The sequence below is a fragment of the Plodia interpunctella genome, chromosome 3 (assembly GCF_027563975.2).
Source record: "Plodia interpunctella isolate USDA-ARS_2022_Savannah chromosome 3, ilPloInte3.2, whole genome shotgun sequence".
Classification (NCBI taxonomy): Eukaryota; Metazoa; Arthropoda; class Insecta; order Lepidoptera; family Pyralidae; genus Plodia; species Plodia interpunctella.
The window spans coordinates 260,284-287,100 of record NC_071296.1 but is presented as its reverse complement, the minus strand read 5'-3'; the positions used below and the strand labels follow the sequence as shown (position 1 = coordinate 287,100).

Sequence of the window (26,817 nt, the reverse complement as noted above, 5' to 3'; positions counted from 1 at the left end):
TACTCTTTTTCACTTTTGTACTTTTGGCTTGGTTCTAGTTTCAGAATAAATTATGTTGAAATTTAATTTGTAAAGCTTTCCGTACCTTTAACATTACTTCGCCATTGGCAATTTAATTCGCAAAATGAAAAGGCACCTTTGAACTTGTATTCCAATTCGTTTAAATCTCTAATTTGTTCTCCCTGTTAACATTTTAATTTAATATATGTTTATCAATATTAGCTGTGTCCGAGATTTACTCGTAGTGCCCTTGTGTTGGAGCAAATAGAAAGCAAATAGAAAAAACAACTAATTTCAATCAGAAGATCTATTTCTGAAAGGGAATGGCGAAAGAATGACACGATAGCAGTCGTTGTATGTGTTTCGTTCCACTTATAATGACTACAGTAAGGCAAAGCAGGATCAAATCCTTTTCTGTTAGTATTCTAATGAGTGGTAGGTCCTCACTGGGAAAACATTGTGCGGTAAATTGTAATAGAGAATATACTATACCACAGGACTTCAACCTATTGCTAAGTTAGGATAACGTCTGTCAGGACGGCTGTACTATTATTATAAATGTGAAAGTCTGTCTGTTTGCCTATGTTTATTCTGCTTTATTATGTTTAAACCGCTGCACCGATTTTGATTACATTTGGTAAGCATGTAGTTAAAGACCCCCATACAAACATACGTAAACTTTTTTTTTTTAATCAATCCTCAAATTACTATAATGAGAAGTGAACGTTTGTATGAAAATCATGACAGTTCCGCTTTCGCAGAGAAATAAAAGCGGGCAAAGCCGCGAGCAAGTGCTAGTAGAATGAATAATTGAGAAGCACATTTAGTTGAATACTAACAAACAGCAACAGTTTTATTATTTAGGTGACCTAGAACCTGGATGCATACATTTGCAAAGTAGGTTGTCTGGTGTCTAGCAGTTATAGTCATAGAGTGAGCATTGCAAATGCTGTTATACTTAGTAGAGTGCGCACTGGCAAAAAACCTTTACAAATTTGCATACCAAATATAAAGAACTCTAAATTCTGTAATTAGGAGAGTTAGAAAACATATAGATACAGTAGGATCGTTTGATTATTAATGTTTGATTTTAGAAAGTATTGCTTCCTCGTGAAGACGTATAGTAAGGACCTAAACTATGTAAGGGTGTGACGTCAAAACTGGTACTATTTCGTCACTGTTTCATCTGGCACTGTTTCCTCGTGCTCTACATAAAAGCTGAAAGCCAATTGCACAATCTACAGACGCTCGTCTGTGTTGCCAGCAGTCCGGCGTTCTTTACGATGCACTTTGTGGAAAGGTTCCGTAGTAATGAAGAGTGCGCAGTTTGTTCGTATTAATTTAGATCCGCGCAAACTAACAGCCAACTTGGGCATGTCCGACGATTTTACGCTTTTCCGACAAAGAACTTAGAAATAATGTGCTCCGGTAATGCGGTTCGGATACCATTCTCTGATATTTAAAGCCATTGAAAGTTTTGTAGTCGTATTACGTGAAGTTGTCTAACGTTTTTAATCTCACACATCACATAAAACTTAGAAAAATGTTAGTAAAAATAGTACTTTTTTATTTGCTGCAATTTATTTTTAAACTTTGTTTTAAGAGAAAACTGTAAGAAACTTTGTGTCACTTTTAGTTAAAGGAAATCATTACCACAGCCGCGACGCGTCGTCTCCAAGTTGATAAAACTTCTGCATTGGAAAGATAAATAAACCAAAGAATTTTAATATACATGAAAAACGATAAGATCCGCGGTGATTGCTCGCAGCCACCGAGCTCGTCATTGCCTCCAAATGGTTTCAGTCACAGTGCACAAGATCCACGGAGTTAACGACGATTTCGTATTTACTCCATTCGCTTAGCAACGCAGTGTGTTTCGTGCTGAATAACCCCATAAAGTCAGTCTGCCGGGTAAGAGCGCTGCATAAAATAGCGGTTTTGTTAAAAACGAGAGAATGCAGGTTTAGAAATATAAAAGGATGGAGTATTGCCGTAAAACAAAAAAGGAATTTCCTTTAAAGCCATTTTGGTTAATAAATCTGATGAAAATATTCCGATAGCTTAAACGCCATCAGCGCTAAGTGGCTCGACCTTGATGATTGACACTGATAGTTTATATTTTTTATGGCTTTCCATATAATAAAAATTGATATATCTAATTAATTAACTTCAAATCTTAAACTCTTTTGCGCCAATTTAGTTTCTATAGCCACGTTTTCAATATCTCAAGTTTCCTACTTTATTGAATAGAGTCTGATAAATTATGTGCAGATATTGGGCAGGCGTTCGCAGACAAAGGAAAAAACAATTTATGTTATTTTCGCCTGGCAACACTGAGAGCGATGGGTGTCTACACGAGCTCAGAACCAAACCGACAAGCAAAAACAATAGAAAGTTGTATATGATAATAACTGCCCTCAAGTTGACCAAAGAGTCTTGGGATTGGAACTTTAATAATTTATGATACGAGTAGGTTCTCTTCATTATCAATAGTTTCTTTCATAGCCGCAATATTTTAAGAAAGCTGAAGTTTGTTTTTATTAAGTTTCCTTTATTTTCAAGAAGTAAGTTTTCCTTAATAACGCTTATTCCATTTTATTGCGCTGTTCTTGAATCTTTACAAACTCATGTCTCGGTTATTCATTCAGGCAACGAAAAGCGAGTTTGGTCCATAAACGATTACCAGACCATTGAACTCGCAAGGCCCTGGGACGTGTCATGACAAATAGCCTAATTAGGGGAGAGCCGGCCTGGGATACGATGCCTGTTTGAGAATATTCATGAATAAAAATTGAACAGAAGATGAATAACAACCAAGGAGTGTTGTTATAAGTAACGCAATGAGGTTTGTTGTAGCCCTATAAACAAGTGTGCGTTGGAACACTATTTTCCATGAATTTAATTTTTAAAATTATTTTTGATAAAAGTATTGACTTCTCTCGTTGAAGTTTAGTATTTTGTAAAGTCATATGTTACATGAATTTCCGATTACATTCTCGGCTGTGATGTCTATTATCATTTGAAACTTCAATTTTTTAAATTATTCAGCTATAATTTTATAAGCGACTGATGTCAACCAACATGGGAATACTCTTGTTATCTCTCAGCTACTAAGGCTTTAAAATATAGAAGTATTAGATTTAGAAAAATAGTATAGAAGTATTGACGAAAGAAACTTCATGCGAATGTCTAGTTTATGAATAAACAATGCCATTTCATTCGACAAGCCGCAGAAAGCAATGTGCTATGAATACACGATCTCCATCAATCTCGGCCACAACGTGCATGCCGACACTAACCTAGATTTCAAATAGTTCCGTCGCTACCGGCTGCTTTAAGTCACAGACAAACACACAGGTAGATATTGTATTGACAAAACAAAGTTTGTTAACGTAGAATATATATTTGCAATATACGTGTAACGTAATACATAAACATATTAAAAAACATGCCTTACCATAAAATAGTGTGAAAATAAAGTTACAGTTGCTGCTTGCATATAAAACTAAGTTAAAAAAAAGAAAAAAGAAAGTCTGCTCCTGGCGAAAACCTACTCGCTTAATGTTGGTCAAGAATGAGAATAGAATAACAAATAAAAAAGCTGAAAATTATGTGAATTTGATTGAGGATAAAACCAAGAAAAGGTAAATAATTATGTAAAAGAACATAATAAAAAGTAGTAAAGTGGTGAACAACTAAAAAGTTACCTACGAAAATTATAAACAATTTTTATGTACAAGTTTTATGAAAAGCATAATAACGGCAAAAATTACACACCAAGCTTGTTTCATACAAGCAAGCGGCTCGAATGGATACAGACACCCAGAACCGCAATCAATAAAACTGTGATCATAACTTTATCAAAGAGTTTGTTATTGCCCTTATATATTTTTTATCAAAACCTGCTCAGACATTGAGCTATTTGTTTTTGCGTTTTGAGCTAGTTTTTCATTTGCAATTTAAAAAGGAATTCAAAGATAAAAAATAAGAAACAGTGACAAACTATTATGATAAAAACGATTGGATCGATCATAAAATATCAGAAAACATTTCACTGCTGTTCCATGAATAAACAAGTACCCAGTCCATATCATCTACCATAGTAATTGATCCGTGAAGAATCCTTGACTATCACGATGAGGCAGCATTAATATTGATGATGAATTTTGTGGTTGGAAGCACAGGCGCAGATATGTTTGTAAACAACTTTACATTTTGTATGGATGAGGCGGTGTCGTGCATCGATTATGAGGTCATATGAGACGTAACTCGACATCCTCTTGTGAATGTTGTACGAGGTAACTAAGGGACACTCAGCCTTGGTACTTAATAGACTACAATTTGGGAATGCTCAAAGAATAATGACGTCACGCAGACGGCCAATTGTAAAATCACAGGTGAATCTTAAAAATGATAAAGTTTATTTTTATAAACTCGGGTTTCGCAGCCTCATAGCCTCGAATGCAACCGGGAATACATGGAAATGGGCGAGATATTGGGTGTAAGTGATCTATATAAGCAAATTCTTCATATAAGCATCACAATGCGCGAGTCAACGTGAATAATGTTAGCCGAGTCAAACATCTATTAGTTTGTTTTCCTATCGTTCTTACTAAGTGAGGGTACTGATAGCAAAATATTTACATTGTTAACGGTATCTATATCCGTCCGGTGCAATTTGTATCCGTCTGTTTGCACAATACGTGTTAACTCTCCCGACAACAACAGGTGTGCGCTGTTTACGTTGCGGAGAGGAGCGCTCGCATCGTTGATTCTTCAATATATTGTAGAAAATTACTCACGACCAAATCTTTTTGGCCACAAAAGAACTAAAGATCCAACAAAACGGACAGCTTACTACTACTAGCAGCAACTGTAATAAAAATTACATGCAAAGTAGATGATACCGAGGCCATACACTCCTCCAGTGTAACTAGAGCTTACGAAAGAGATTTTTTTTTCATTATAGTGATTATTACGCATATTTCTAGAAATAATGTTTCTTCATCTTTCCTTGCCTCTTCCCATTGTATGGGGAAGGCCCTCCTCGTACGTCATTTAGCTCAAGTGGAATTAAGTACAATAAATAAGTTTAGCGTAGCTAAGTTCTATATCCGAAATAGATCTGATTTTTGTTTATTTAAATTGAAATAGGTAGTATTATTCTATTCAATTTCTCGGCAATTAATTTCTCCCGTTAAAACGATTTCCTGCAGAACCGGGACAAAATCTAATTAAGTTAAATTACTGTTTTTCTTAGATCTAAATCGATGTCCAAGCATCCACCACCACCACCCACTAGCCCAATTCGTGCGGCCATTAATAGAAACAATTGAACAACATTTATCTAACTCGCGCTTGAGATTCGGCCATTCCTTGCGCGATCGGGTTTTATCGTCAATTTGGGTGAAGTGCCTATTAGCACCTCTCTCGCAATTACACACAGTGAGATATGCCGAGGAGAAATTGTTGAGATACCCTATGCCGGCTATACACTTGGGTAAAAAATCTCTCATACAAACTACGCAATGTATATTCATCCGGGTCAGTATAAGTTTGAGCTCGGTGATAGTTTGGGTGTCTTCACTAATTGGTCAATATCTTGTCTTGTAGTGAAGCAACTGCGACTATTGCTGCTAAGTGCTTGTTGTTCCCATAACTTTTCTATGCATTGGATAGTCCTGATAGAAATGCTGACTAAAAGACGTAGGTATCTTAACAGCAAAATTCGATTGTCGGACAGATCGCATCACCTGTTTCAGGAACGTTTCTTTCTCATTGTATTTTTTTTATGTTACTATTCTCTCTATTTCCCGATGGGACCTTCATCGTTTCTCAATTTTCCGTTTCCTCTTTATTACGAAATATATTTCTCAATTGAATTTTAATTATTTTCAGGTCGGAAGCATCAATGGCAGATGAAAGTTGAAAAAACATTTCTCCATCAGAGGTACGTACCTACCAATTCAATTTGAAAGCTTTTATTTATCGAGTATTTGTACGGCACGTGCGTAAGTACTCGAAGATATGTGAAAATGGTCCAGCTCGTGATAAAATAACTCCGCTTTACTTTTACAGCGTTAAAACGGTCATTTTTCACAACCGTTCGGTCCTTTGTCCGTCGGCAAACACTCGTCGGTCCGTGTCAATACTGCTCATAAAACATACTCGTGCCCGTAGACTTCACAAGATATAGAATAACCAACACTCGTGGACTTATATTTTTATAATATTTGAAAATAATTATCAACTGAGATGTAATGGCAAAAGAAAAAACACATCCACGGCTAATTGATAGAACGAATCAGCTGTTTATGAAGATTCGATTTATCTCCGTCCATTTACCGCGTATTGATTTTGAAGAGTCAATAGTGACATTTTTTTAAAATAGGCATTTCCTAAAATATCCATTTGCATAAAACATACACAAAAAAACCTTGTAAAATGGATTTATGATATAACGGAATCAAATTTATAGTCATTACTGATTTTTAGTCATGACTGATTTCTTTTTAACGATGCGTATTAAGATTAATTGTACCTATTCTATGAATATTAATTAATTAAATGAATCAAAATTGAAAAGCTAAGTTAAGAAATATCACAGGAATTTTATAAGTAGGTACTTTATCACTAAATGATAAATTTTACACAAAGTAATGAATTTTAAAAAGTAATTTTATAAAATTAATCGTGATTTTATTTCAACCTAGACATATCTAAAAGTTCTACGAAGTCTATATTATACAATACAATAGTTGATAATGTCATTGTATTCTGGCCTACTCGGCACCATCAGGTGGCGATCGTCTTCCTAAACCACATAAATAATATAAACAACCCAACGGCCCGCGCTAAGCTCCACAAACTGTTCGTGTTCCGATTGACTCAAATATCTAAGTATTTTCAATAAAAGTGATGAGTATGTGAATCTATGAGAGAAGCATATGTCCAGCAGTGGACTTCTTGAGGCTGGAGTATTCTTCTACCAGCCTTCTTCCCTTTTTATTGAGGTCGGCTCTCCTAATCATATTTCTCCAAAGCTGGTAATTCTGTGTCTTTGGTTCAATACCATTTCTCTCAAAATTGCTCATGGTTTTGTTTATACGTTGTCACGAGAAATAGTTGTCTTATAAGATATCGCCATGGACCAACGTCAAATTTCGGGATAATACGATGACTTTTGACACGCTATATTACATGCTATGTACTATATGTTCTAACAACAAATATAATTCTATATAGTCACGGAAAATACCATACGAATACCGTGAAGTGAATAGCAACGGCAATTGTGTCAATCTACCGCTGGCTCGGAATGCAGACGATTCGCGCCATTGTCTGTTAGTTAGGCTAACAACCGCTTTGTTAGCTTATCAGTGAATATGCGAGGATGCCGCGAGGATGAGGCACCATTAGCATTGAGCACCTCTCCACCTCCACCTTAACACATTGATTGTATTATTGTATACGCTTTGTCGATAAGTCGACTACCTACTAATTTATCCTTCGTGCAAATAACATAGAAGTATTCTTTTTTATCGTAGATAGACTACGATATGAAGTAATGATTTCAATAATGCCTATAGTGTTACGCAAAAGGAAGGACCTAGTATCTGAGATACAGGCTCGGCCTAGTTTAGATACTAAATACTAGATACTAGTGTATTGGACTATGATAATATTTAAAAAAATAAAAAATAAATCTATTAATTATGTGATCATTATTTATGTTATTGTTTGAAGAGAAGTAGGTATACAAAATACTTAAAGAAGTGCTTGACATCGTCAAGAATGATACGCGTGTCAGACAGCTGAGGGTGCTGAAGAACGTACGAAGTGGAAGAAAAAAGCAGGAAAGCGGATTCTGGGCTCCAACGCTCTATGATATCTGGGAAAACGCTCTGATGAGGAAAAGCAGTATGTACACCGCTTTTCCTCATCAGAGCGTTATATTGTAATATAACCATAGTAAAAAATATGCTCGCAAGATATAAACTAAATGTGCCTTTGAATGGTGAATGGATGGTTATTTTGCTATCAACACAAAAACATCAGACGATAGGATACGCGATGACATATTTCATACGATAACATTTAAAAAACACATCCGAGTCCGGCTATCGCTGCAAATAAATCGGAGTTTGCAGGTTGCCGCGTGTTTTCCAAATACAATAAATATTTCCCTTATCGGACTGCAGCGCATCAAAAACGCATATATCTGGGAGATACGGCGAGCGTTAAATAAAATAGGATTTAAAATTTTCCTGCGTGAAAATGATAATTGTACTTTATAAATAAATTCCTGTTTAATTTTCGTGGACATGTGGCAATAGTTATAAAAGAGTAGAAATAAGGATAGACATATTTCCTTATAATATTTTAACTTTTATACTTAAACTTAAAAAGCTGTGAGTAACTGTTGTCACATAAGTCTTACCTTTTCATAACTTCAAATTTGCTACTTGAATTCGAATGTATAAGATTGCAAATATATATACTTATAAATATATCAACTGAAAAACGATCAAAGAAAACACACACAAAATTACATACCGTTCCTTTCTGGCTGTTAAAAATAAATTACAACAGAATAAAGGAAAACATATTTAGCTATTTATCACTACACGTAACGCGGAACATGCAAATCTCCTGCTTCAGTTAGATAGCGGTACAAAGAAGCGGCCGCTATAAGTCGTTCAGATTGTGCTGGTGATTAGCGCATCAGGTGACACTGCCGCTATCGTGACAAATTGGATGTTAACATGAGAAAACAAAGACAAATAAAAAAGCCCATAAATTTCGCAAAAAATACGAAACGTATGTATAATTAGGCTCGGTTGCATCAGTAAATTTTGACCTCAACTTTAACGCACAACAAAGCAAAGTATGCCATTCTATCTTATCGTATTTATTGGTGTAAATCGATAGACTAGCTGAATATTTCACTCAATAATGTGGACATAATTGAAATAATTAATTTTCTGTTTTGTTCGTCTCAAATAATAAGCTCCTCCATTATAAAGCCTAAAATATCACACTTAGTAATCCAAATGAAATTCAAGCACAAAAATATATTTTACAAACCTTGTTTCATTTATTTGGCCTCACAATAATTCCTCTAAGCTCGCAATTAATACAATACGATCTTCATAAATAATGGCTCTCGTTACGGACAGACTGAACGGCGAATAAAAATTAATTGCCGATGTGTTTGGCCCGATATACCAGTACGTGATCTGGCTTTGTTAGTTTCTCATCAGTGTTATAATGACTATGTTTGTTTTCATTATTGAAAGTATTCATTGCTCTGAATACTTCCCTGATTTTTTTAAATCTTTACCTATAAGACAGGGAATAGGTCTTTACGAATTAACATTTCTGTATTTAATTAATTTTATTGATCATTTCGCTATCTGAGGAGAATCCTGGTCACTTGGAAAATAGTTTCACAATATTATGTATATGTTTCGATATGTAATAGATACACATTTCTTAAAATATAATCGTTTCATTCAATATCATTCATATTACAATATAATTCATATGTCAATATAATAGAATATCTTATGTAATTACAAGAAGTGCCTACTTAGTAGTACATAAACGCCACAAACTACTAACACTGTTGATAAGATACGCTTAATGAAGCTCATTAAAATTGAGCCAATCTCGTGCAGATCACGATGCCAGTTTACGAAGTTGTAGTTATGAACACATCGGCGTTAAAAGCAGGCGTTAGCAATTAGCATTCGCTGCCGCGTGCTTAGAGACATGGAGAAAGAAAAAAATGCCATTTAAAAAAGAGTTTATTAGTTTCAATCAAATACATATTTACGATATACATTATGTTATGTTGCTCTGAACTGGCAATTCAACACACTCCGTAAAATGCATACTTTGTACTATAAAAATAATTCATTTCTCTCATTGCTGAAATGTCGTAAGAAACTTATTTAAACAGTATTCGCCCAGAATAATCAACGGAAAATTGTGAACATGCCAATTTAAAATGATTTTGAATCTAAGGTCTATTGAATACTCTTGACTTTGATATTTATTAGGTATAAAATATTATTGGGAACAATTACATAAATGAACGTACACATAAAACTTATGCGTAATATACACCACCAGCTGAATATACTTTAAATCACAAAAAATAGTATTTACAACATTATCGAGAGTCATAAATAACAATTCCAACCCAGCTGAGCACTAACCTACGTACAGTCTGTGATACAAGCAAGCTGTTTTTAGTTTTAGACCTTATTACGTAGACTTAGATCTGTATTCGTCTATCTAAATGTTCGACTCCTGGTCCCTGGGACTAGTTCATCCACTAGTAGCTAAGTGGATGAACTTGATATATGTGTATTAACTGCTTTTTCTTACAATTTAAACATTTATTAGCGGAGAATATTTGGTAAAACTTGGCTCTCCCTCGATACTGATGCCGGATATGTTGATATGTTACCAGATTTTTATTATTCCTCAATTTTCTTAATCTTTTTACCTTGTTTTATATACATATTTATTCTCAAATAATATATTTGTTGATTCATTAATTAAATTCAAATAAATACTATTGAAGCGGCCCAACCGGTTAACCACAAGGACAACAGAGGATTTTGTACTGGGTGCAGAAAAGTAATACGAAACTAGGAGTATCTACATTACGTACTTATAGGTACGTATACTATGTATTTTGATTAAATACTAATGACACCTCTCCTTATGATGAAATTGATAAAATTAATCTGATAAACCGAACATTATAAAATTATTCTTTTATAAAAGAGTTTCTATAAATTCCATCACCCTTACACTGTAAAAGCGAGAGGACGCAGCTAGTTTACAAATAAATCGGCAGAAAATATCATCAACTAAATTCAAACGTGTTTGTGAGCGAAGATGATGAGCTTTGTCCTCACTGATCGGCGGAGCGCTGTGCGATACGATGCGACGCTATGCGGTTATGAAAGATCAAAGCTACAACAATGTGAAACATCATCAAGCATTTAAGATCTTGTTCTTGTGTCTTCTATACGACACGATCCTTGCCTTTTCTTTCAACTTATCCATGAATATTTTTCGTGTCTTTCCTTTCCCGAAAACTCAAGTTTTCCTAGAATCAAGAATTTTATAGTGTCATATTTATAAAGTAACCGAACATTTTGAAAACACAAGTTACATGTAAATAGAATAAAACATTTGATATATCTATGTAGTCGCGTCGCGCTGCCCTGCCGCGTCTGGAACGCAGCTGCGACGCCTGGTTACTCTATATTCAATGGCGGCAGCTGAATAATTTATCCAGTGGCAGAAAAACAAGTGATTTGGAGCAGCGGCGGTTTGTGACGGTTTGCTACTAGCCATTTAACATTTATGTCTTTTGTAGGAATGTTCTGACTAGTGCTCAGTATGCCAGCGCGCTCAGGGTTCGCAACTTTAAACGGGAAGAAGGACAAGTATCATTCTTCGACTTACAACAAGAAAAATGAAATGAATTTTTTGTTTGTCATCAAGAGACATTTTCTCAGAAAATATACGTATTTTATGTTTGTTTGACAAAAAATCGCAAAAGAAGCTATTCTTATCATATTAATGAAGTTGTGGTAGAGCAAAATATTGACTTCAATTCCAAATCATTGTAACAGAATCTAAATATCAGTAACAAATATTTAATGGAAACTGGATGTAATATCGAAAGGTTTAATTTTAAATCGAGTTCTTAATGTCTGAATGTAAAATCATTAGCATCTACTGTTGAATCACGTTCCAAATATCAAAGACAAGCGTGACGAGAAAGATTGATTTTATTTACAGAATAAAAGAGCAGTTTTGACCAACGAAAGCCGAAGCCTTACGGCGACTTGAGTATTAAACCACCCGGTCAAGCCGCGAGCGTTTTGTTTCATTAAGGGTGTACGGGTAGACCTATTGCAAAAAATACCCGTTAACCCTTCAGGGGGTCGTCATAGCGATGGGTGAAATCTCAAACTTCTTTGCATAAAATTCAGACTTTCAGTACGGCACGAGGAACTATAAACCAATGTAAACTCGTCTTGTATTGTCGGACGTTAGAATATTAGTTAACATTTAAGGAAAAGCATGCAACATTTAGGGAAGAGCATGGCAGACTCATTCCACATCCTCAGAGTACGTGGATCCTTTTGAAGTGGACTGTATGAGAGAAGTAAGTAAGAGTAAATATTGCGTAGATTGAATGAGACCTTTTATTTACCGCAATGAAAAACCACCAATGTATGCAAATCCGTCAAAGCTTACCTGTCTGTTTGTATATGACGCCGTTAGAAATAAAATGGGCGTACAAAATCCATGTATGGGCCTCTCTGGTTGGTTGGTGCTCAAAGTACAGCGGCAATCAATCCGAGAACGCCCGAGGCCGTAGCTAACTTTTCATTAACATCCAATTGACCGACCGATCTTTTTTCTCCTGTGATCTAATTTTCGTCGACTTTCTATTACTTTTGAAGTGGAAATATTGAATTTCATAAATATTATTAGCGATTCGAGTACACTAACTCTTGTCTTTCTTTTTCCTTGTTGAAGATCTTTTTACATTTATGCCATTCAAGTAAATACCTTACATTTGTATTTAAAATATTATTGTGATTATAGTCTGTATATGTACGTACACTGTGTTTTTTCATGCCTTTTTTACTACCATATAATTTATTATTACCGTATTGCTATAGATTTCTAAAAATCACGCAAGACTTCCCTAAAGAAGTTCGTTTTACACATAAATTGTATGTCTTCAAATTGATAAATAGGAATTATGCAAACGAACAAAAATGGATGGTGATTCTTTAGTAAAACGAAAAGAAAATACGGTTGAAATTCCCATTTAAAGAAATGATATGACGACAAAACGTTTGTGAGATGTATTAACGGCAATATATCCCTAAGTGTGAAACGGTAGAAAGCTATTTATATATATAGATCCTTAGTCTCCATAGCAACACGCGTATTTCCCTTCAATTTATATAGAAATACTTTTCGAAGTGACTCCACTCCCCCTGTAATATTGGGCGTAACACGTGTCAAACAAGAGGCGGTGCTCCTGTCTTCCCGGGAATTATGTTACATACTAGTGATATCATAATTTTAAAATAATTCTTATACGAAGAAATTAGTTCAAATCAAAATATCCCTCTTTTGAACTTTTTCATAAACCGCCGCAAAAATATTCGCCGCAAATATGACTAATCTATAAGAACAATTTATAAAATCTAAAATACATTGGTATACGTCAAAATGGAAGCCAGAAAAATAAATCCTATTTCGCTTTCAACGAAGATTTATTTAATCGAAAATAGATCACAAATTTAAAAAAATCTTAATTCATTTAAATCTGAAGATTTCATCTTGTGGGTGTTCTATAAGACGATGGAATGAGATACACTTCAGTATCTTACAACACAACCTAGGTCATTAAATAATAACTTAATAAGACCGTTAGTCAGTTACAATTTTACTTCAGATATCTACCTTATATGTTAACTTGTGTGTCGACAAGAAATCTCGTAGCCGCGTAGCACTACGACTGATGTCGTAGAGACCGATGTAGACGCTCTACGCCTGCATGCACTTTGGCTTCTGACTAAAATAATATTTGACAACTTTTATAACCCTTGATTTTTAACCAGATATCACTGTAAAGTTGTTTGTCCAGACTTGTTATTCTATCGATGCACAAACACAAATCCATTAAGTTTTCACTGAATTATGAACCGAAATAGTTTCAAGTTTTATGAAGGCGTCTGCCGGTCCAAATCGAAATTATATCAATAACCTTGTCCTCAGACTTTGCTCCATAAAGTGATCACGGTAAAACTGTGCCATTTTATTTTCTAGGGTCCTCAATCTATTTAAATAAAGAATCAGATGTGTATTTTGTTTTTAATTTCTCATATAAAATAACGAAATCGTGTGAAGTGATTGTTATTAACAAAATAACAGGGAAAGATAATTTTTTATCAATCAAATTACTAGATCGTCGAATCGTTTTAATTCTATCGTTCTAGATCTTCCTTCAATATTTTGTAAGGTTATTTGCCGTCTCTAGCCGGTTCTGTTAACTCATTATAAACTGTAATTTAGTTATCGACATTGATCGATCGGCCGGATACCGCAGGTGCATATCTATACACAACGATATTAATTCTAAGGCTGGGTTGCAACCGTTTACTTTGACGTTAACCTTTACTTGTGCAGAAAAACGCACAGTACGCCATGTTGTCTAAACTCAGCGTCGCGCATGTTAAGGTCACCGCTGAACGTTGTCTGATGCAACTCACCCTAAATCTGTAGCTTCGCGCATTTGCAAACTCAGATTACGATTTTATCTACAAATAATCCTGATGGCAAAGACATAATAATTTATTTTACGATTTATGTAAACACCATAGTGCTCGGTTTTTTTGTGTAAACACCAAGCTATCATTTCATCAGTTTTATGAAGATTTGTTATGCATTAATTTATATTTAAATTACAGACGTTAACCGCACTTCTTCTATACGAAAGTTTGTTTTTGTATTACAGCACTCACAGCATCTCTTCAATGTTCAACCATAATATAATAAAGTGACAACAATTTCGACTAAATTCTAGCTCAATTAAACTTCAAATAGATTTTTGAATCCCTAATTAAAATTTCACTTTAAAAGTAAACAAATGGCTGAAATTAGATCATTGGTAAAAAAGGCCTCGTCTAAAAGTTAATTAAAGTGGTTACTAGCGCAGACGGGGCTGTAGGCGCGGGGTGATTGCGTCTTTTTATTGCCCGCCGTAGAGTTGGGATAACGCCCGACTCTTTCACAGTTCGTCCCCAAAAAGTCCAGGCGCAAATCCAGCTCATCCAGGGTTTGTTTCGGGACGAAGTTGGGAGAATATTGGGCGTTAACTTTAACCCGGCGGAATATTTGAATTTCTTCAAATTCGTTGACAATCGAGTTCATTTATAAATAGATAACTTTGACCTTCATAAAATGTAATAATCTTGAGTCAATAATTATTTTTTGAGAGATTATTTCGCCATAACTACGTCGTCATAATATAATATCTGAGGTATCTTTAGATTTATTATGGTACACATGCACCGTAACACGTAGTTCATGTGGTGTTTAATTTTTGTGTATTAAGAAACACTATACTTGTTGTAGTACTGAGTGTGTCAAGAAATTATCAATTAATATAATATAAAAATAGCATGTTGCGTATTATTATATTAGTGTTTGTCAAGCCAAGGCAACAGCTGTTGTCGCGCGAGCTGTGTGTTTAGGACCGCCATTGCAGCGTCAATGGTGCTGACTTTTAATTGAACCATTTTTTTCACTTCGTAATTTATTTAAATAAGCTGGGTTCTAGCCACTCAAGGCTGAGGAAAAACCAAAAAATTGCTTGGATAAGAGAGAAGGTATGTTATATTTTATACAACATAATTTGAAACTGAAAATTGTTGAAGAATAACTTTAATTATATGTTACTATTGTTATTCTGAATTATAGATTAATTGACTATGCTTGGCAATCATTGGTGTGGCTAGCTTCACTAGAGACTTCCAAAATCTAACTAATACAACTAACAAAACAACGGACGTTATTGGTCAAATATCTAATAACCGTTACCATAATCGGCATATTGGGCTTATTCGCGCTTCAGATTTTTTACTAAAGCTACCAAATAGTATTCTTGCGAAATAACGGTTACATTTAATTTTAATATAACGTTATTGTATTTATTATTACCTTCGCAATTTTCTAACAGCATCACAGTGCTAGCCTGTATAGTAAAACCTTCTAAATCGTTTTATAAAGAATAATAACAAAACCTCAATATTCATATGTATGAATGAAAATGTGATTGAGATGATAAATTCGATAAAATCAGGTGACAACGAAAACATTTGTCTTAGCTAAAACCGTAGAAATGCCTATATTTCAAGTTGGTGGCTGACTGGGTTTTTCATAAATCTTGTTGATAAGATCCTCACCTTTACATGTGAAATTAGATGAATTTGAATAGTTAGCGAAATAAATGACTTTGTAGCTCCATCGGGACAGAAATGATAAAATATCTCGATTCCAAGTTATTTTCGTTGTAATTGTTTGCCCATTAACATTATGAACCCTGTTTTGACAAAATTCATTAAAAACCTTGTAAAATACATTTTTTAGCAATAACAAAATAGCATAATTTGTATAGTGTATGAATTTTAAATAAAAGCAAAATCTTGATGCAAACATATGCACGAATTTAAATACCTTGTCAAAGTAAATATCATATCGTGATGCATTTCAGGAATATGTACAAAAAAGCAGGCAATTACTCTATGTTATGTTATAGAAAGTACGTATGTAAGTAGACAGTCAATCCCCGACCTAGCAGTTATTCGAAAAGGCAAGAGATTTGTTGGATCGCTCTCATTCCTTTGATTCAGACGAAGGCAAGATGTTAGCTTCTCAAAAATAGTCGCTTTTGATGCTGAAATACGTTGTTGAAACGCCAAGTCAAAGCATGGGAGACTGCATGAGAAAGATACAGATTGTTTGTTGAGTGATTTTTGTACATGTACAGTCGACCGCTTGTCAAGATGCAAAATTTCACACGCGGAAAATTAAGTGCTAGGAACTAATTGCCGACATGAGTTACCCTGCCTGGATAGTGCTGTTAACTGAACAACTACGAGATCAGCAATGTTTATACATTTTACTTGATTTAATGGAAGTGGAGATTCCCAGTTCGAGGGAGCACTAACCATTCACCAGATGAACTCTTGTGAACTTTTTCATCAGATTCATTTTCGCCGCATTTATTAACTTATAAAACACTGACGGAAAAATAGTTTATTAATTAGAAAAGTCATTGGTATACGTCGAATCTCATTCACCATCTGAAAACTGGACAAATAAGATGCTAATTCCGTTTTCGCTGAAGTCTTCCTTGAATCGACGCAAATTGGCCGAGATTAGAGTCAAGACTATCACTCACGACGTCATTACCAAGTAAAATACGTCATTACCATAATAACCGCCGATCACTCTCTACAATGGAATATAAATTAATGATAATGCTGCGAGGGATCCCATTTAACACATTTGCCTGTACGAATAGCCTGCCCATTCATAGGCAGGGGAGTTATGTCGTAATAAAAACATTATCTGCGGCCCGCATAGGCGCGGCGTTAAACTTTGATAGACAGGCTACTAACTAATAAATCACAAGTTACGGCTCTTCCGTAAACATAGAATACGACACCGTACGAGTTAATGCTCGAAATCTTCAGGTTATTATTTATGAACATCGAATGCCTACCTCCTCTTCGTTTTACAAATAAATCTGTCACCAACTTAGTTACCCAAATCCATTCAGTTCTTCAAGAGTGGTCGCAAAACTCTCAATTATTGACTGCGCGCGGTCAGCCAGGGTCACGACCCTCGTCACCAGCTAACCTCACATCCTCATTCGTATTCCGATCACAGGCAACCCTATAGCGGCACACCTGGTGGTTAGTGCGGTGACTGAGTGTTATGGGTTGCACACACTGCAATTAAGTACTTTGTGGATTAATTTTGTGGTCCTAGTGCTATGTTCCTGGAGGTTTGGTTTGGTTAATTGATCAAAGGAACCACGACTTTACACTGATCGGTTAATTGAGGCGTAGAAACTTGATAATTTCATCAAAAAAGATAATGATTTGTAATTGTTTGGATTTACGTGAAGAGATAATTCGCTGATCCATCGATTTTGTAGGGAATCATGGAAGCAAATTGAAGCGGATTTAGTTCTTAAATAAGTTTGTACTCACCTTAAATTGCATCAAAACATAGCAGAGTCGGGCCTTACCACATTTCATCTATCCCGACCACGAACATCTCAATTATAGCGATCGGCAACCCGAGACCAGCGACCCTCATCACCACCGGTGTCGCGACAATTAGCTTTGTTTGTATTTCGAACACAGGCCACACTTCCGTCTGGAGATTAAGTCGAGGAGTTTCATTATTTTTAGCATTTTTGCCACTGCCACACACTGAAGTTTCATTATAACTGGCATGTTTTGCCGACTCCGCATGCTTGGGATTAAGTAGGCGGATAAGGGTGATATCAGGATAATGTTGATTGTTTGTATAGGTCGTATTATAACAGAGATGAAAAACATTTAGGGATTTGGATATAATGCTAGATCGTGCATTTTGTATTTTAGCTGGCTTAATCTCTTTAGTGACGATCAACGAAATCTTCAAATCAATGACATTGTTTTTTACATCAAACTCAAGAAAATTACTTTCCTAAGTGTAGAAACTCACTTTGGATCTGAATTTATTTTATTCAGGGAATAAATGGTTTTAAAACGTATATCGTAAATTTGCTAGGCCCATAAGCCCAATAATGAGCAATAATAGTGATTTAACCATCCATTGACAATTAGTCGTCGCTGATTACGATCAACATACATGCAAACACAGCAATATACACAAGCCTAGCTTTAATTACAATCTTGATAGAATGGCTATCTTAAGCCTATGCTTAAGATTCAATTGATATGGTAAATTGTTCTGAGAATGGTGTTCGGTTGTCAGAACTAGTAATATGTTTCAGTATACCTTCTGACCATGTACTTTGTTGTGTACTTATATTGTTATATTACAGAGAAAAAAAAATATATAAATGTATATTTATTTAATAAAACGGTAAGCCTTTCTGGTACTATAGGGACCAACACTGTTTGAATGAGTTTCTTTCGGCATTTCTTCTCAGCAGTGGTCGTTCCGAAATGCTAGTAGTTTGTAGCTTTGGTAAATATTGTTTAGTTTAGAATATGTCGTGCAAAAATGCATGTGAAGGCCTAATTTCTAAATAAATGATTTGATTTTGATTTTGAACAAATACAAACAAATTGTTCTATATCTCAATAAAGTTCTTAACCGGTCAACTTTACCACATTTTATCTCGATCTGTATGCAATATTACGAGTTCATGAATAAATTGGAATCATCCGAATAATTTATATAGAACAGAAATATGATCTGTGTTTCAGATTATTCTAGATTTCGACTGATGTGAAGCGAAGGCTTTTATGTATTTAAATGATCAATAGGATCCTATAAATTAAATCAATGCGAGTGGTGGAAAATCAGAATTAATTGGATTTCAACATATTACATTCCTTTCAATGGAGTGTTTATTACGCACGCTGTTTGCATAAGTCGTAAATCAAAATGGAGATGTGATTGAATATAATTTGCATCATCCAATTGTGATTTTTACTTTCGGTGTTTTGTTGAGGATTTGATAATAACTTTGATTGAATTCATTGCGAATTAATGCTAATCTTTGGGTAAGTATGTGACAAACAAACAAAAATAGTGTGTTTGTTTTTTAAACTTTCACGCTTTGAACCAAAAAATCTACAAAGAACTTAATATTAGCAACTTCGATAATGAATAAATGAGAATTCTTAGCAAATTTTTCAGCCACTTTATTTTAACAGCTATCCCTTGCTACTGACTACGTTTGGTGTCACAAAATATTATTAAAAACTATTCAAATACTGTTCTTGTGTGTACAACATTTTGTGAAAAGCTGACGTTACCAAGTTTATTTAGTTTTTGTAGGCACTCACGATCTGAATTCATCGAAAGACTACACATATTTCATTCTTTTCACGAAATATTTATAACACTAACGTCGAATTTTTTTAAAACAGCTATTTCGCAAATAAAAAAACATGAATTTGTAAAACAAATCGTACAGATTTCGTATATATTCGAAATGAAAAGTAATTTCCAAAGTCAGCAAAAAAAAAAACAAATTCGCTGCATGTGTCTCTTAAAAAAGTGTGTTTGCGTCTTCTGTCGGTGATTGTACTTCAGACAGCGGAATCAGCAGAACCGAAATTTTCGCTGACCGTACCTCGCTGCACTCGCTAATAAAAGGCGGCACTGTCCCGTCTATTTTTATTTATGCTACATTTGTTGTTCACACTCCCCGCATACAGAATGTGGAAATTGAGCAGTTATTTTTTAGCTTCGGGATAAAATAGGTATTGCACAATTTGAAATATGCTAATAGAACTTTTTGTGCTTTTATAAATATTGAAGATGACAACGTCTAACGGAAACACTAAATAAGTGGAGGATAAATCTTCAATTATGTAGCTTTTATTACTTTGAATTAATAAATAAATGTATTTGTATATATAAATAAATTTATTGTAGGTATATAAAATAAACGCGTCAGATACAATATAAAAAATATATTACACATTTTAGGAATATTACGAAGGTTTAATTTCGACAAGTCAAAATACTATACGAAATCGTGTAAAATAGGCATTAATTTTCCTATACCGACGTTCTTACTGGCCACAGACAGACACTTGGGTCGAAAGGCTTTACGCCTTGTCTCACAAAATAGTAGACTTATTCATCGGAACCCAACATAAATTCAGTTCTCTAGAGTTCTTGAATTCTGTGTTTTTATTTTAGTGTACGATTTTATTATCCACGACGGAACGGCAAACATAAGTACAACAAGTGATGCTCTACTTACCTTCAATACTTTTAAAATAGTGTAGGTTGTAAGCCATTTATTTTTAATTGACCCAGTTTTTACAATTTTCTCTCTAGACAAAGCTTAAGAACTTTGAAGCAATACCAAGAATGCGAATGCAATACCGATTAGAAATCGAATTTTCAAGGATAATTATTCCTTGAAAATCATTGAGTTTCCAGGTCACAATGCAAACCTGAATCAGAGATTCACCCAGTTATTGATGTACATACATAGATTGAAACCCATCAGATTGCATCAGCACGTGTTTAATCAAAGGTAGATGACTAGCGGTCGGATATATATTACGTATGCATTGAGTTTAACTAGGATTGATATTGTTTCATCGTGGTGCTTTAAAATCATTGCACCAGCGACTTATTTGGATAATAATGTTTGTAATAATTTCGATACGATAGCATTAAACAAATCAATTTAAAATATATTTATTTCATTTAGAGTTTATGTAATTTAAATTATTTAAATAACATTATGTATATTGTATGAAATGTGATCCTTCCTGGCACAACGAGCACAACCTTGGAGTATATATATATAATATAGTATATTCTGTTATTTCATCCAGCACCGGGACTTAATACCTACCAGCGTTAATGAATTTCAAATTTTCAACGCTTCTGAATGTTAGCTCATGTCACATGTTTTGAATTCAGCGGTCGCCATTGTATGCAGCTTAAAGCTTCCACAGCTCACAAAAGCTTTGAAACTCAAAATTCGTGTTTAGTTTGAATTAGCGACCGTCGGCCACAGTGATATTACCGGAGGTTGTTTTATCTTGATTTTGTGGATTTCAATTAACCGTTTAATTTCACTTTGTAGTTATATACCTAAAATGAAGTGTGCCTTGTGTTATCTCAATGAAACTCTTCAAATATTCTGTTGGACAAGTCTAGAGATGGTTTAAGCTCGATATTGTCCATTTTTATCAAAAAGAAGGAGAAGACTTATATATTCTTTAACTTGTCTGTCTGTATCGGTCTATCCGTGGCATTGTCGAATCCAAATGGCTGAACCGAATTTGACCTAGTATTTATATTTAATGTGAAAGATAATTAAATCTAAAGAAAGATAGCTAATAAGCTGTGTTTGTGAAACGTGTGTTCAGCCGTCAGCTCTTTTCTAGCAGATGGAAGATGTAAGCAACTTCCACAGGCTTAGTTTGTGAACAGGTTGTGATTTTTAAAATTTTATATTATTTCCCAAAAAACTCGGGCTAATTTAGGACGTAAACCCATCTTCGTAATAAGAACAAATATTGATAATTTCAGACACATTTATGATGTTTTAACCATACATGGTTAGAAACATGTCTAAGATGAATATAATTTCCAACTGCATATGGAATAGAATGAAGTCCATTGGGAAATCATGGGAGTACGAGCTTGTGAGATGGTTTTGGAGTTATTTGTCACTTGCGTGGGACAGCTGCCGCTCAAATGACTTGGCTATAAATTATTTATTCTATATGTCAACTATAGAAATCAGTTGAGATTCCTTATGTCCCATTAACGACAATAAAAAAAAGTTTTGTTCATTTTTGCGATCCCCATAAATCTCTATCGACAGCATCAACTTTATTTACATTTATAGTGGGTTGTACCAGTTAGCTGTGAAGTTAACTTTAACCTGAATAACGGAATATCGCACAGTACTGACTGGTGCAACTCACTCTTAAAGTTTACTTAAAGGTAATTAAGACTCTCCTTGCGAAATTTGATTTTGACCTCCAAATACCTTTAATTAGTTTTCACCATACATAGCTTCTATTCCAGGTCTTCCCTGTCCTTTCAACTTCGCTTTACATTGTATTGTACCTTTTAATATTCATAATAAAATGAACACGAATACAAAAAGCCTGAGATATAAGAGTAAACCCATTTTCTTTGAAGTTCCCGATATTATTTGCTTCTCCGTGTATCCAGTCTCTCAAATAGGAAGTACATTCATAAATCTCTCCGGAACATGAATACAATATGAGTATAATGCGCGACCCGAGGAATAAGCCACAACAACTTAGTCTGAAAGACAAACTTTATGATAACTAAAGTCTTCCCGAGTTGGGAATCACTCTTTTGTTCTTGTAACTTTGCCTTAATAAATAGTGATCTTGAATACAAATAGTGAGCAAGTTTGGATAATATTAAGCAAATTGTTTATTGAATTATTATTACAAGAAGTTATTATTTTACAAGATGTTGGTTTTGGTTAATCAAATCTTCAAGTTAAATTACTCTTACTTAGTTTGTTAGAGTTGACATTTTCTACGTCGTTTTATATTATTAGGTGCACCCAAGAAAGGCTCCCAATGAGGGAACTCCTAAACGATTTAGGTACTGCACAAATATTATTAGTAAATAAATAAATATATTATAATAAATAAATATATTAGGACAAATCACACAGATTGAGCTAGACCCAAAGTAAGTTCTAGACTTGTGTTATGGGATACTAAACTCAACGATATTATATTTTATAACATATACATATATAGATAAACATCCAAGACCCGGGCTAATCAGAAAAAGATCATTTTCCATCATGACCCGACCGGGGATTGAACCCGGGACCTCTCGGTTCAGAGGCAAGCACTTTACCACATCGCCACCGAGGTTGTCATCGATAGTATTAGTCTTTCGCCACGGTGCTCTGTCATTACACTGCCTCTCTCTCCTTTGAAACCGGAACACAACAATATAAGCGCTGCACACTATTTGGCGACTGAATCAGATGAGAGTGAGGCAGATGATCTTTCTACCTCAGTTTATATCTACATGCCTGTGATTTTACATTTATCCATATAATACATATGTAATAGTTATATTATGACCTAGAAAATGTACTTACATACTATCTCGCACAGACCAGAGTGTGTAATGACGAGGTACTCGTATATAGGTCCAATTTCGTGGCTTAATTACAGCCGCCCTTGAAAACTATGTAAATAAACCACAATGTAAATATTTCTGCGAAATTTAACGATTCGCTACAATGTTGTTCAGGGCGATGGAGTGGACTGTGACCGGGTCAGTGCTGGTTTACGACCGACGACTTAGAGAGGACAATGTTGCTTTGAAAATGTTTATTGGTTTTGTTTATAAAATGTATTTTATCGGCATTAAAAATGGATAACTGAAGTGTTCATGTTTTAAATAATGTTTTACGTAGAGACTTTACTTTGATTGAGCCTTTCACGTACAGTTTACAAAGTAATTCCTATTATTTCATAATCGCTTTAAACCCGTCAGAATGGAAAAAAGAAATATCCTTATTATACATAAAAGTCTATATTTTTATACAATAAACTAATTTAAGATATTATAAATAACTACCAATCATATATTCTATAGTTTATATAATTATTTAAACGTTGTATATACTCCCAAACTTTCGCTTTTATAATATTAGTCTGCTTTTATTTCACACGCGAATTGCAGAATATGTAATGAAGTTTCAAAGTCAAGTCAATAGCGGCGTCAACCTATTAATTTGTAATAGATCTCGATGCTGCACAACTGTTGATTGAACCCCTCGGGACCAGAATTGCTGTAATTTCAATAAAGAGACCAACTTTTAGCCGACAGCTACTTACACCAGACAGTTCCCAACTCGAATGCCCCAACTTTTAGCAGTATATTTATTCAATCGAAGTCGAGACTTGTAAAATAACATTGATCAAAGAACAATTTGTGTACTTAGTGACCATATTTTTTTCATTTATTTTAATATTATAATTAAATAAACGTGGTATTGTACCCAATCCGCAATGGTGGTGGGTCATCGCCCGTACTCCTTATCCATTAATCATAAATGTTTCATTATTAAAAAAAGCAATCATAAGGCTAAATTGTTACTGCGTATTAAGTATTTAAAAACAATTTGATAGAAAGACTACATATAAAACACAAACATCACCTGAAAATAGCTAGTGTATCAACTGTAATAATAGCGAGCCGCAGAACTCGAGTGGTTACAGAGCTAATGAAAAGCGACAGAGCTCGCGGAGAGATCATGGCGGCAACACTAATGTTTGCTCGTACGTTGCTATGTCTGTCTGTACATAAGAGATATTAAAGAAAAATAATTATGGGTTTGTAAAAGCGATACAGATAATTGTATATTTATCTGGCTCAAACACAGAACTTTTTCCGCCTTATGATTCCAAGACACCTTACTGAGATGTACTCAAAATATTTTACAGTCCAGGCAGCGCGACTCTGGAACGCCCTTCCCTAAACTATTCGATGCGCTCAGACCCTGGATAGTTTCAAAAATCTAGTGAAAACCTATTTCCTTAAAAAATTTAATATAGAAAAAAGTACAATTGTACTTTTAATATAGAAAAAAGTACAATTGTACTTTTTTCTATATTTTAGTCTTCTAAATTTTTGTCTAAATTTTATCTGGTGCAATAAAGTGTTTTTACTTACTTACTTTTTCTATATTTTTTTTTGTTTCAAATATAGCAATGTTAGAATTCTAGTGTCGTGGTCTGGTTCATTATTATATGAATTTAATTAGTGTTGTTAAAAACAGAGACACGTTGCGTTATAATGTGCATTATTTCATAAAGTTCCGTGTGTCCCCAGTCGTGAGCGCGCCAGCTGCATGCATGTGAAGCGGAGTCGCAAAGAAAACTTTAGCTTTAATACGAAACAGTTTACAACTATATAAATATTTCTTTGTATTCTTAACTTTTTTCTTTGGTAGGGAATATAAGTAAGTCTCAGCCTAGCTTTCCAGCTATGCCACGGCACTCAAGTCGCGTAGAAATTTCAGGATAGCAAGCGATTCCTAATTAGATTCTACTCATATTCCTAATTTCATCGCAATCCATACAGCAGATCCAAAACTTTTGCATTCATAATAATTTGAGGATTTATTATGATAATCCACAGTTTTCTACTTAAATGAAATCCGTTACATGATATTATATATACGATATTCAAGCCTGAATCTGAGGATTCCAAGGATTTTTGTTAGAAATTTATTAATAAATACGCGATCAGTGACGGATTTGTTATTTCCTGAGATGCATCCTTTCTTACCTGATGTCGAGACATAAATTTCATATTTGGTATCTAGCGAGGCGAAAAAAGGATATCTATGGGAAGGGGTCCCCGTGAGGGGGGGGGGGAGGAGGGGATTCAGTCAGTTACTATAGATATACGTTTACGGCACGAATATACTCGGTTGAGGGCAAAAATTGAAACTCTATTGCGTGCACGTAAAATTACCAATAGAATGTGAAGATATAGAGTGAGTTGCACCAGTCAACCTTAGACAAAACGACAAACTTTTTGTTTTTTAAGCAGCTTAAGGTTAACGTCAAATTTCATTCATATTATTTCATCTTTATTCTTTAGATAAGTTTATAAGAAAATCAAACTCTATATGCTCAATATAAAGTGAGAAAACTATGATGGATTAGAATAGGAATCAAAATGTTTTAAATTATCGATGGAATGGAATTATAGTCTATCCATTTATGATACAACCCTGCAGTATTCCTCGTCGCCAGACGTGAGTCTTAAACTCCGCAGGCAGTATTTCCGCAAGCACTTGTTAAATTCATTACGCGATCGAGTCTAAACAACAAACGCTGCTCTCGCTTATTGCTTTCCGATATCCGAGCCCAGGTTTATTATCCATTGCCGTTTCTGCTCCTTTACGTTTAAATAAATACCTGCGTGTTCATTTCCACTTGGTAAGCAATAAAAAATACTGCAGTTGTATTGTCATGATGATATTGATATGATATGAGAATGATGACGAAATGAGGAATTCAGAACAGTTGAGAGTATCTTTGCATAGCTACAAGTTAGCCACGAGCAACTCATAGCTTCGGCTTGCTCGTGGCAAGCGTGCATTGGTCTACGACAACGTTTACGAGCCTCAAGCTTGCTACGAACTCGATCGTAGCTGATTTAATGAACGGCTACGCGAGCTACGTCATAAGTTCATGTAACTTATGTAAGCACCTAATCGTAGTATCGAGTATATTAATAAACTTTAATATCATATTACCATGGAAGGTAACTAACCTCAAACAAACAAATATGTCAAAGGCTAATAAAAATATTTAACTCCATAATAATATTCAGTGCATTAGAGAAGTGAATGACTCTTATTTAAAATACCCAGGAACTTATTATACTTAAAGTTAGTGATAGTGATAATATGCGGGTATGCTAGGGGGCAGTGGCAGAACGTCA

The 26,817-nt window shown here is 34.6% G+C and overlaps 1 protein-coding gene across 9 annotated transcripts in view; it reads left to right on the top strand.

Annotated features, from left to right (window-relative positions):
• Positions 1-26,817, top strand: part of AstC-R2 (Allatostatin C receptor 2) — a 104,061-nt gene that overhangs the window by 57,503 nt on the left and 19,741 nt on the right. For all 9 annotated transcript variants that reach the window (XM_053769101.2, XM_053769103.2, XM_053769105.2 and 6 more), the window contains one exon: positions 5,899-5,950. The gene's annotated coding sequence lies outside the window, so the exon portion shown is untranslated. The remainder of the gene's footprint in view (positions 1-5,898; positions 5,951-26,817) is intronic.